We start from the raw sequence: 13,622 nt of genomic DNA on the forward strand, positions 1-13,622 counted from the left end.
AACTTCACTTTTGTCACCCTCCCAATTTTGACCTACTTTAGGAGTTTAAATAAATAGAAAGGAGTGAAAAAATTACCGTGTTCGCTAATCGAACCTATGGCTTGTGTTTTTTAATAACTATACCATACACTGACAAAAGCGACCTCTGATGACTAATAGGTCGAAATGACAATTTTGGTGTCTAAGGAAAAAGAGTGAAGGAAGCCGTTATGAGAGTCAAGCGGGTAAAGTATAATACTGTATGGTGATATTTGTTAATAGAGTTGGAATTTTCCAGCGAAGAAGCGGGTCGCAGCTAGTAATTAATTAAACATATAAATGTTTCTTAAAAATTCTTATCGAAGTTTTATTATTTTGTGCTTGATAAAAAAATACTTACCGTCATATAAAAAAGTTAATTAATTAATTAATTGACTATGATAAAAATTCCTTTATTTTGATATCAAGGAGGTATATCTATAATAGTTTGATAAGAAATATAAAACAATGTTTAATAAAAAGTGCCAATTTCTTTATAATCATGCTTTATAATCAGGAAACCTATATGTTATGGAAAATTTGTTGAGCATAGAAAGGTTTTGGGAAGTATAGGGACAGTCACAGATATCTAATATAATACAGGGTTATTTATGCTACTCGACACGGAAGATTAATGCTTAACTTTTTGATTGTAAGAAAATTTTCTTTCTTATTGACTGTACACATTCAAATTATTTTCGTTATGTACAGGATATCCGGAAAACATGAAAAGTATCAAATTTTTTTATACGTAGTGTATTTAGCTTATTTTCTGAAAATGTAGTAGCTATTTTAACGTATAAATTCTCAAGGCTTATATATCCGTTTTTTTTATTATTATTCGTTTCATAGAGATGAATGATCGAAATTCCCATGTTAAACCATTAGATTTCGATTCAAAATTGTTTCAGCCCATAAAAACTAGCCCAAAAAAGAAGCTTATAAATTTATTAAAAATCCAGAAATAAAAAACTCTGATTAAAAAATCTCATTATTAAAATTGAACTAATATTACATGGATTAAAAGATATTGATTGAAAATTAATGCAAAAATTTATGTAATTATTATCAATTAACGAAAATATTTTTCGCAATAATTAAAAAATATGATTTCCTTTAAAAAGTTATTGATTGATTTTAGGGTCTTAATTTCTTTATGTGAATTATAATCGCTTACCTACTTAATTAGATTTTATTTCATATAAAATAAATATTTTCGTCTCTGATTAAAGCTACAAATCGAAGATTTTAGATAAAATTACAATACACAATTTTGCAACGAAAATAATATAATAATTTACAATAAATATTATCTAAAAAACTAAAATGATAGTGAACAAAACAGGAAATTGGAATTAAAAAATTTTAACAACAAATAAAAATCTTGAAAAACCCAGTTAGTATAATTAAAATGTTTGGAAAGATCTAATCCTAAAAATTTTTGAAAAGGAATTCGACAAATTAAAAAAAAACTTTATCTTGTTGTGTTCATATTCCAAAATTAATCACGTAGTATAAAATTGGTTCAATATTAATCTCTTATTAATCATAAGACCAGCCAAATTTTTTAGTAAGACATTGTTCTTCTAAGGAGTTCATTTTCATACCCTGTATATATTAAAAATATATCAAGGTATATTAATTTTAGTCCCAGGCTTGTAACCCTTAGATATATTGATGATACGAATAAAATTTTGGTATGGGTATTGATAAAATCACCAATGATCAATTGTCGGGATAACTAGTTGCTTTCCGAGTTGCTTTGAGTATGCTAATATGGATTCTATATATAATTATTAAAATCTCTTAATTCCTTAACTCTTTATTATATACCAATTTAGTGCGATAATCCTTATAAGTATCAACCTTGGCACAAAACATTAAAAAAAAAAAAAAAAAACAAGTGAAAGCAAATTATTGACTGAGTTAATTGGTGAAATTCCATGTAGGTATATAGACAGTGTTGCTCATTTATGAACTCTATCTCACTTTTTATGTCCTGAGCACGCTGTAAAAATCAGCTTGATATCTTTTTTAGTTTTTGAGTTATCGTGTTGTCAGACAAACGGACAGACAATCGAGAATGGACTAATTAGGTGATTTTATGAAAACCTATACCAAAATTTTGTTTATATCATCAATATTTTTAAGCGTTACAAACTTGTGACTAAACTTAGTATACCTTGATATATTTCAAATATACATGGTATAAAAACAATGTAATGTTCTCTTTTTGTACTTCCGTTTACGTTGCGATACCTATATCGAAAATTGAGGATTTTCAGAATTTAATAATAGTGTACATTTTATCTTTGAAACACTTTTGGATTAGTTTACAAGCGCAAAGAAAATCATCTGTTTTCCACATTTTTTGATTATCTTGCAGTCTATGATATATTATAATTTGCCACTCCTCCTAATCGTTATTGTTTGCTTACGTGCCTATGCGAAATTTACAGAATTATTGCAGACAGTACAATGTTAAAGATTTAACGTCATGAATTATTCATCAATTTTTATTAGCAAAGTTAAAGAAAAATTTGTAGAAGCTGCGTTACCTAAGCGAATTTTCTCAGAGATTGAAAAAAATAACATATTTTTTTCTTAAAAAATTGCATTTTTAATTTTCCAAGAATTTTAGTTTCGAAAACTAAGCATCTAGAGGAAAAATCAGAAGAGTAATTTTTTTGGGTAATACTGATTAAAAAATACAAAAATATTTGTTATTTTGAAAAAATTCACAATTTTGTACCTTACCCACACATGTATTACCTAATAATACCTATTTATATTTATAAATTTCAATGATGGTTATTTTTCACATCTATTAGGAAAGATCGATGAACATTTGGAGAAATTTTTTCAAATTTTCATCATCAGCGCAAAAGCAATAGCTCCATTTCGGTCGGAAATTTGCTAAAATGTAAGACTAATAAAATATTTACAGCTTAGGAAATCCCCTAAAACTCACCTGATTTTGCACATACCTAGTATAAAATACATACTAGAAATTTATTTTTAATTCTTGTTTTAACATAGCAACGTCCTAAGTATTATTATTTAAAAGCAAGTAACCTAAGCGATTAGTAATTATATTCGTGGAAAAAACTTTTGGGGGAATTTATATTATTAAAAACATTTTCCTGTAAGCGCAGTGAATGGTGATAAAACAAATTTCTTGTGTCCCAATAATATACTTAATATCCTATGATTTTATGCGCTAATTTAAGATCGCATTCCTCAAATGAATTAATGAATTTAAAAAAAATTCATTACTTGATTCCGGGGTATAATTCTAATTGAATACGAATGTAGGTATAATTTAAAGTGTTTTTTCATTATGGAATTTTTCAACTGACACTGAAAATTTTGTTCGATGACATATCAACAAGGTATTCTATTAAAAATGAATTTTATCTAATCTGAAAATATGAAATATAAAAAAAAAATTAAAAACAATACATACTTCATAAATTATAATATTTTTAATTTATGACAGTGTTTTGTTAAAAATGTCCTTTTCACACAAAAAGTATGAATTATATAAATATTTATTTCAGCGATTATTACAACAAAATGAAATGTTACTACAATATTTTACATATAAAATATTTATTTTATTCCCTATAAATCATGCTCGAGTATTACGGTAATTTTAGAACAACCTGTAAATTTTTGATTCCTTAAAGCTTAAATAATTTTTGAGCTTTGATGAAATTTTGTAACTTTTATTAAACTATAAAATTAAGACGAGTTCCTTTGCTTGGTTTTTCAACTCATTTGTATCAATTTCAAGACTAATATTGATAAAAGCCTATTGATCAATTAAAAAAATTAGCATTGCGGCAAATTAAAAAGTAAATTCAATCATTACATTATTCAATACATATTGAAAAAATTTGGATTGCCCTTGAATTATCTCGCCTTTAAAATTTTAAAGAAAATTTTGCCGCCTCTAAAATTGTCCCGTCCTAGCCACGGGCCTCACGTGCCTAAACTTCTCCAACAAATAAATCCAGCACTGGGTACGATATACCCAACACTTGATAATAAGTACCATGTCTTTGTTTTAATATAAGTAATATGACACAAATGATTATATTTTGATGATAAATTGTTAGTAATAAATTTATAACAAATATTTATTTATTCATGATTCATAATTATTATGGTTTTGGATTAATTGCAAATTTTGATTATATATAAAGTAAACTAATTTTTTTTTGTTACTGTTACAAACGGTTCCATTATATAAATTCAAATGAAATTGGGAATTCAAATCCAAATCTCTATATATTATAAATGTGAAAGTAAGCATGTTTGTTTGTTTGTTTGTTACGCTTTCACGCTAAAACTAGCGAATGGTTTTTGAAGAAACTGTACAGCAATATAGCTCATATTTCAGAATAACACATGAGATATAATTTATAAAGATATATTAATAAAAAAAAACAAAAATAATTTTAAAAATCAATTTAATTTGACATTACCATAAATTTCAGATTTCTGCAAAAGTAGTCGTTGGACTTTACCATAAATTACAGATTTCTGTAAAAATACTCAATATAAAATATTACACGGCCATCTTTTCTGATATACTCAATGAATAATTTCGACTATTATACATTTAAAAAAAATAGAAAACCATACATATATTTTACCTGTGTAAAACAATACTTACCATTATTTCGAGTGTTATAGAAAGGGAATAAGCGAGAGCAATCTTTATCAATCTTTACTTTTAAACCCAGCGAAGCGGGTGGATATCACTCTAATAATTCTATAAATGGGATTAAAAATTGCGATTTTAGCTATATATATTTTTTGTTTTCATACTTTTATGAGCGCGATTCTGTAAGTGTCAGGTTTTTAGTTTTTGAACTTTATTTTATATAATTGTTTATGTTAAATATGCTTAAATAATAAATAATGGAATAATTTTTTTTTTGATAGTAATATCATTACAGAGGCGTATTGTTCATCTTGACTATTAAATTTCAATAAGATACTGTCATTAATGTTGATATGAATAGATAATATATATAAATTATATGACATTAATTAAAAAATTTTATTTATTATAAAAAATAATAAAAAGGAAACATATAATTATTTGAATATTATTAAAATAATATGTACAAATGATAATTATTATTTATAAAGATTTGCGCGTCTCATGAATATACAACTAAATTACAATTTTACAATGTGTTAGAAAATGATGGAATAGTTTTATTCAAAATTTAGAAAAATATCTCAAGAAAGATGTTTTCGTCTAACCTAGACATAATAAGCTTAGAAATGAGGGGTGAATCATGGAATTTAATAAAGCAATAAGAAAGATAAGGGTAGGACAGAAAAAAACTAGAGTAAATAATATATAAAATTTTTGGGTTGTTACTTTAACTTCTTAATACAAAATAAGCACTAGGAAGATGGAATCTCATATATATAATTCTGTTAGAGCCTTTGGGCCATTTTTAGGACATTTTAAAGTATATCTTTAAACACTCTTAAAAATTAACACTGAACTTAATTGTTTAAAATTATCTTGTTTAATAACTTCTAAGCTATTCGTTGTGTGCGTAGTCATGGTAGGGGACAATAAAAACGATGCCAGCGCTTCCAGTGAAAAAAAAGCTATAAAGGAGGCTGTTATGACTAATTTGCAATTCTTTACATGTTAATGTTATAGAAAATGTCAAATAAAAATTATTGAAAAACACTAATTAATTAAACTTAATGCATTAAAAATTGTGAAAATAATAAATCAAATTATCATAATTATTTATTTAAATTTGTGAGACAATAATATTAAATTTTCAGTGTAAGTAATAAAATTAAAGTAGTGTATCGTTACCATGGAAACGTCTCCAATAAAACTCACGCACTGTGCGAATATAATATGTATAATGGAATATTTAATCATTTTCTCACATATTTTACATAAGTTAAAATCATTATTTATTAAAATTGTTTACATTTTTAGTTTAGAGAAATACAAAAACAAGCGATTTTAAATTTTTTCGACATTGAACTTAAATTAGATTATTTATTTATTGGTAAGTATAAAATAAATGTTTACTCGAATTTTTTATGCATTATTTCATATTTGTTTTATTACAATTTTTACAAAATGAATGAAATCATTATTATATTATGAAACATTTATCCATATGGAGTTTTTTTCAAATGATTTTTCCTCTAAATTATTATCACGCATTAATCAAAATAATTTCTGTTAATAAAAAAAATATTTTTAACTTTTTTTTTAGTTTTAGTTACGTACTTACTTACGTATTTGCTTACTTAAGTACTATAATAGTATCATATCTTCAAGCGCGAAGTAACTATCTAGCGTTTTGTGCTTAAATTTAAACGACTTTAAATGTAAACAAAAACTTAAAATAATATTCATTAATGAGTCAATTAGCTTTGTGTAATATCATATATAAATGAAAGAATAATTCATCTAATGTACCTATATTTAATTTTTTTAAAAATTTTTCCATTTTATTATTAATAGGGAATATTCATGTATTTTTTTACATTTTTAATTCATTGTTTACACCGTTATAATAAAGTTAAAAATATAAATACTACTTAAAAATGCTGTATTTAAGTGTAAAAAAATATTTAAAATACATTATAATTTTGAGATATTTAAACGCAGTTTTTGGCGCTCTCTGTTGATGACGTATAAGTACGTGATCTGTCAATTCGTGACAGTTCAATGTATAATTTACACTTTTACAAAAGTAATTTACAACACAGAATTTACACTCGTTATTATTAAGTTGTCTAATAAAAAGCCGTAAAATAGTATAATTTAATGAAATACCATATAAAATGTAAGTAATTAATATCATACAATATGTCAACAAATTTGACAAGCCCGTACTATGATGACCCGTCTGTATAAAAATTTGAATTTCCGATTTAGAAATTTTTAAATGCCCTCACTGAATTTGTACTTTTATTAAGTAATTTTAAGTAATTAAAAAGATATTAATTACTAAAATAATGGTTTAGTTGTAATGTCCAGTCATTAAAGTTACGGAAGTAAAATATTTGAACCAAAAATAAATTTCATGAATATTCCCTATTAATTATTAATAAAAAAGAGTAATATTTTTGAATAAACAAAAAAGGAAGTGACGTATTTACATCCGTTGAAACTATGAACCAATCGGAATCACGCTAAATTTACATTTTTCAGTTTGTTTCCATGGAAAATACGTTATAATATAGTGAAAGCAATTGAGAGAAAAAACAATTATTATTCTGCATGTTATTTTATCATTTTTTCGTGCGGTGGCGGATAGTTTAGATAAACCATTTTCAATTGTAAAATTACTTGAAAATCAATTAAAAAAAAACCTTATTTTTTAATTTTTCTTAGTAATTTTTAGTAAACTTTCGAAATAAAGTAAAAAAAAAAAACATGCAATTTCTCTATTAGAATGAGTCTTATTAGAGTTGATATTCATTTATAGGCCTTCGTCAATATCACATGTCCATTTAAAAGAGACTTGTGGTATATAAATAAAAACAATAATCTTTGAATGTTTTATTGATGAGAGTATTGACTCCGCTATGTTATACAATTCTATGGTATTGACCGGCGTTGTATACAAATGCTTAGGGTATCAGTTTAACTCTGTGATAACATAACATGACAGGGGATGTAGCTCAGTGGTAGAGCGTTCGCTTTGCATGTGAAAGGCCCGGGGTTCGATCCCCCGCATCTCCAAATATTTTATGCAATAATTTTTATTTTATCGAAATCTGTTTTTATTAACATTGAGCTTTTGATGACAATTCTTAATTATAAGATTGTAAACAATTTTTAGAATGAAATATGGTGCTTTTAAATTTTGATAGCGATAACAAGCTTTAACTGGACTGCAGCAGCCGTTAAATTAATAGATAGATATTTAGAAACCACAGTAACTTACAGTGTGTCTGAGAAATTCCTATAAATTTTTTCAAGAATTCAGAATCATAATATTTTGATAATCCCCTTAAAAAATGATCACATAATAAAGTATATGCATTTGTAGTGAATCTTATTTTCTACAACTTTGCTTCTGATAAATATGCCGATCTTTCTAATTTTATATATTAGAATAGTAGGTCGAATACTAAAATCGTCGAAAACTAAAATTTTTAATAAATTGAATATCTTTCAAGTTAAAGACTTTGGCTAGTTTAGTATGTAAAAAGACAATAAAAATTCTACTTTATTTAAAAAAAAAAACCCAAACAAACATTTCACAAGAAGCCGCTGGCGAAATTAGTAAAATACTGTGCATATAGATAGGTAAAATTTACATACTTGAACTTGTCGCTTGGGTTTGTAAATATTTTCATAACCTTTCTGTTTGATCATTAATTGTAAGTTCATAATTAATTATGTATATGTAATGTAATGAATATCTATTTATTAACCGACTTCAAACAAAAAAAGAGGAGTTTATCAATTCGACTGTATTTTTTTTTATGTGTGTTACCCTAGAACTTTTGACTGGGTGAACCTATTTTGATCGGTTTGAAAGCTGGTGCTTCCCGTGTGGTCCCATTTCATTTTGATCCAGTTCTGACAATGGCATTAATGAGAAAACCATAAAAATCTTAAATTTGCATTAAGTATGCACGAGAGGGCGCGCGAATAACCTAATATCACGCCCACCGATTTCGATTTTTTTTTTTGGTGACAGATTAGTTAGTGTACTTCAGATTCACTAAAAATCACAAAATAAAAAAAAAAAACTTTTAACAAAAAGAAAAACAACTTTAAAAGAAAAACTTTTACAAAATAAATTAATATGCACTAAAAAGTAAAAAAAATAACGATAATATAATGTAGTTTAAATTATTGTTATTTTTTGAGTCGGTGTCAACCAAGCTAATGTAGCAAACTGTTCTGTCAGAGTTGTTTCCTTGACTGACACCGACTCCAACAATAACAATAATTTAAACTACATTATATTATCGTTATTTTTTTACTTTATATATTAATTTATTTTGGAAAAGTTTTTCTTTTGAAGTAGGTTTTCTTTTTGTTAAAAGTTTTTTTTTTTTTTTTTTTTTTTTTCATAAAGTAGTCTTGTTTGGGTGGGTTTTTTTTCCTGTTCAATATTATTTAAAATAGAAAAACTCGTTTTATTTAGAGACTAAACAAAAAATTTGTAGTATGTTTTTCAAACTTCAATGATTATTTGTTAATAATTGTAACTGATTTAATAACTCATTAACACTTCAAGAAATAAGAGTATGTCCGCCTGTGGTTATATTTTGATCAAAATATTGTAAACTTTTGGATAAATGTGATCTATTTACAATTTTGAATAATGGTGGAGTTCTATTGGTGATCGATCTCATTAAACTTCGCCTCATTCGTGGAGGAGCGTAGAAAGAGGACTTTGAGAGAATGGAATTCAAAAAATTTGCAATGTCTTTGCTAAGCTATTTTGATGCTGCAAAAAACGAAAATGATACCAAAAAAAATAAATTTTATTATTTTATCATCCTTTTATACGTCGTTTGTGAAAAATTCATTTCGATTATCTGTACGGTTTACGAGAACTTCAAAGTCAGTGGTTTTACCAAAAAAGGGCATATTAGTCACAAACCGTGGAGAGAATCGACTTGAATTTTTCTCAAAACACGTATTAAAAGGGTGAAGAATTGATAAACAAAACTTTAAATTTTTTGTTTTCGTTTTTACTCTTTATAAAAAAAAGAACATGTTTTACAATTCTAAGTGTTATAACTATAACATTATAAGTGAATCATATGTTATGTTATAATAATAACACTTTTCATTTTTATGCAGAGCTTTATTAAAATTATTAAATAATGAGACTGAGAAAGTTCTTAATTTTCGTATGGTTATAAAGCTTAAAACTTAAGGAATATTTAAAAAAATTTTGATCGGATAAATGTGGACAAAATAAGCACTTTGGTATAAGAAACATAGTTCCCGAAAATATTTTCCTTCAGAGTAACATGTCAAAATTTAGTTCATCGTTTTAGATTTGTAATGAATCTGTTGGGTTTTCAAAAAAATGGTTCGAAAAAAAGATATCTTTTCAAAATGATTTCGTTTGATCTATGCTACTGCTACAAAATCTAGATATCTAGGTTTAACATGCACTTTACAATAAATATTTACATGTCTAGAGCATTTGTTATTAAAATTAATTTTATTAAGTACCGAGGAGAATATAATGTTTATATAAAGGTCCTTGATTCTTTATTCCGGATCTTAATACTAATTAAAATACATTAATTTTTAATATAGTTTTATAAAAATATTTTTACTACAATATATAGACTATAATATTACTCGTAATATATTGAATAAATGGGGTATCCCAGAATGATCGCTCGTAATAAGTAAATGCAATTTTTTTGAGATAAAAATGCTCAAAAAAACACACCTAGGTTTTTGAATCAATTTGCCACTTAAATAGTCTTAAAATTAATTACTACAATAATTTCTGACTCTAATCTGACAGAACAGTTTGCTACATTAGCTTGTCTGACATCGACTCCAAAAATAACAATAACAATAATTTTAACTACATTATATTATCGTAATTTTTTTACTTTTTAGTGCATATCGGAGGCACGGCAGTGCCCCCGCAAAGTCGAGCGCGAAGCAAACACGGCCCTACCATCCTTTACTGAAACCATTACGGTAAAAAACTAGCCAAGTCTCGATGGAGCTGCTTGTTTATCTCTAAGAAGTAATGAAATCTAGACAAAGTCGTGCCAAGTCTAAGGTTCCTTACTGCGATTTCTTTATTATTATAACATAGTTAATGTGGGATTAATTTGTTTTGGAAAAGTTTTTATTTTGAAGTCGGTTTTTTTTTTGTTAAAAGTTTTTCTATTTTGTGATTTTAAGTGAATCTGAAGTACACTAAATCGATTGGCGTGATATTGAGTTCTTCGTCCTCTTGTCGTGCATACTTAATGCAAATTTAAGACTTTTATGGTTTTCTCATGGATGCCGTTGTCAGAACTGGACCAAAATAAAATGGGATCACACGGGAAGCACCATCTTTCAAATAGATAAAGAATCATCAAAATCGGTTCACCCAGTCGAAGGTTCTGAAGTTCTGAGGTAACACACATAAAAAAAATACAGTCGAATTGATAACCTCCTCCTTTTTTGTTTGAAATCGGTTAAAAAATCGACTATGTTCTATCACATCACGCGGTATCTACATACAATGATGGAATTTGTATATGGAGGTTACGTAACTATTCACACCAATTTTTTGTAGTACATTTTCTTAATATTTTGATTTAATATTAATTCTATTTTTTTATTCTATATAATTGAAAAACCAGTTATTTTATTATATTTTTATTTTATAAATACGTAATTCAATTATGGAAAACTATTCCCTATAATTTTAATTCATAATAGTTTTTCAAATCATGAATTAAAAAATATGGGGTGAGTCATATACTGTATCTTTAAGATTGTCTCAATAAAATCTTCAAACTTATCGATTATTCAAATCTGTAAATATTTACTAAATAAAAAGCTCGTATTCCATCCCGCATTCATCGTTTTATCGATTCTTTTTTTTGAATACATAATCATCCCCTAATCAATTATTTAAACAAGATTTCTTTAATTCATGATCGCTAAATTTGTTATGTTTGTTTACAAATAATTAAATTTTTATGTTTTCGAATTTTTCCTAAAACATTTCCTTATAAATAATACGGTTTTCCCTTTATTAAAAGTTTATGAAAAACACGTAAATTAAAAAAATTACAATATCCTCAAAGCATATAAATTCATTCAACTATTTTTTCCTTATTAGATTTTTGTCAACATAAGTTTGTTCTTTATATGTGGGTCAATTTCCAATGTAGCAGGAAAAGTAGGAGACAATTGCAGAAATTTTATAAACAATTTGTGCAATTACATTTCGATTAAAAAACTTATGTTTAAAATTATTGCGTTTCAATAAAAGATTTAGATCGGATCAAATTTGTCTGTGTTATCACAAAAAAAGATTTTTTGAACGTAATGACGTCATCAAAATTCAAAATATTTAATTTCGCTCTATCACATCCAAATTTTATTGTATTTTGATAAACCAAGTATGGAATTCTACTAAATTTGGGTCATAATTTTTAAATTTTTGGTCAAAATTAACCTATCTATATTATATTTCAAGAATGTGGGATCCTGGTCCCGATATTTTAGACATAGGTGACTAACAGCGAAAAACTAATACCACAGATGAAAAGTTTGACCTAAAATTAGTGGGTTTCAAAAAAAATTCCATTAAAATCGGATCAAATTTGCCTGTGTTATCACAAAAATCGATTTTTTGAACTTAATGACGTCATCAAAATCCAAAAAATTTTATTTCGCTTTATCACATCCAAATTTTATCCAATTTTGATAAACCAAGTATGGAATCCTACTAAATTTGGGTCATAATTTTCAAATTTTTGGTCAAAATTAACCTATCTATATTATATTTCAAGAATGTGGGATCCTGGTCCCGATATTTTAGACATAGGTGACTAACAGCGAAAAACTAACACCACAGATGAAAAGTTTGACCCAAAATTAGTGGGTTTCAAAAAAAATTCCATTAAAATCGGATCAAATTGCCTGTGTTATCACAAAAATCGATTTTTTGAACTTAATGACGTCATCAAAATCCAAAAAATTTTATTTCGCTCTATCACATCCAAATTTTATCCAATTTTGATAAACCAAGTATGGAATCCTACTAAATTTGGGTCATAATTTTTAAATTTTTGGTCAAAATTAACCTATCTATATTATATTTCAAGAATGTGGGATCCTGGTCCCGATATTTTAGACATAGGTGACTAACAGCGAAAAACTAACACCACAGATGAAAAGTTTGACCTAAAATTAGTGGGTTTCAAAAAAAATTCCATTAAAATCGGATCAAATTTGCCTGTGTTATCACAAAAATCGATTTTTTGAACTTAATGACGTCATCAAAATCCAAAAAATTTTATTTCGCTTTATCACATCCAAATTTTATCCAATTTTGATAAACCAAGTATGGAATCCTACTAAATTTGGGTCATAATTTTCAAATTTGTGGTCAAAATTAACCTATCTATATTAGATTTCAAGAATGTGGGATCCTGGTCCCGATATTTTAGACATAGTTGACTGACAGCGAAAAACTAACACCACAGATGAAAAGTTTGACCCAAAATTAGTTGGTTTCAAAAAAAATTCTATTAAGATTCGATCAATTATGCCTGTGTTATCACAAAAATCAATTTTTTGAACTTAATGACGTCATCAAAATTCAAAATATTTAGGCAGGTAACTTTCAGATTAAGTATATTGTTATTATTATAATTCATTGATAATTAAAACTTTTAAATCAAAATCTAAAATGTTTTTCTTTGTAAATTGATGGCACACAAAAAACATAATTAGATGAAAAATTCGCAGTGCAGTTTATTTTGTATAAATTTTGATTGTTAGAAAACATTTCGTCTTATTTTTAAATATTAAACGATTTATTCTTACAGAAAAAATACATAGTATTTTTTGTCCTCGAGTGTAGTAA

General features: G+C 26.2%; 1 non-coding gene across 1 annotated transcript; it reads left to right on the forward strand.

Moving 5' to 3' along the window:
- The first annotated feature begins 7,699 nt into the window (after positions 1-7,699).
- Positions 7,700-7,771, forward strand: Trnaa-ugc. The gene has a single exon. It is a non-coding gene; the product is annotated as a tRNA-Ala (tRNA).
- Positions 7,772-13,622: the final 5,851 nt, after the last annotated feature.

The sequence above is a fragment of the Chrysoperla carnea genome, chromosome 4 (genome assembly GCF_905475395.1).
Source record: "Chrysoperla carnea chromosome 4, inChrCarn1.1, whole genome shotgun sequence".
NCBI classification, from domain to species: domain Eukaryota; kingdom Metazoa; phylum Arthropoda; class Insecta; order Neuroptera; family Chrysopidae; genus Chrysoperla; species Chrysoperla carnea.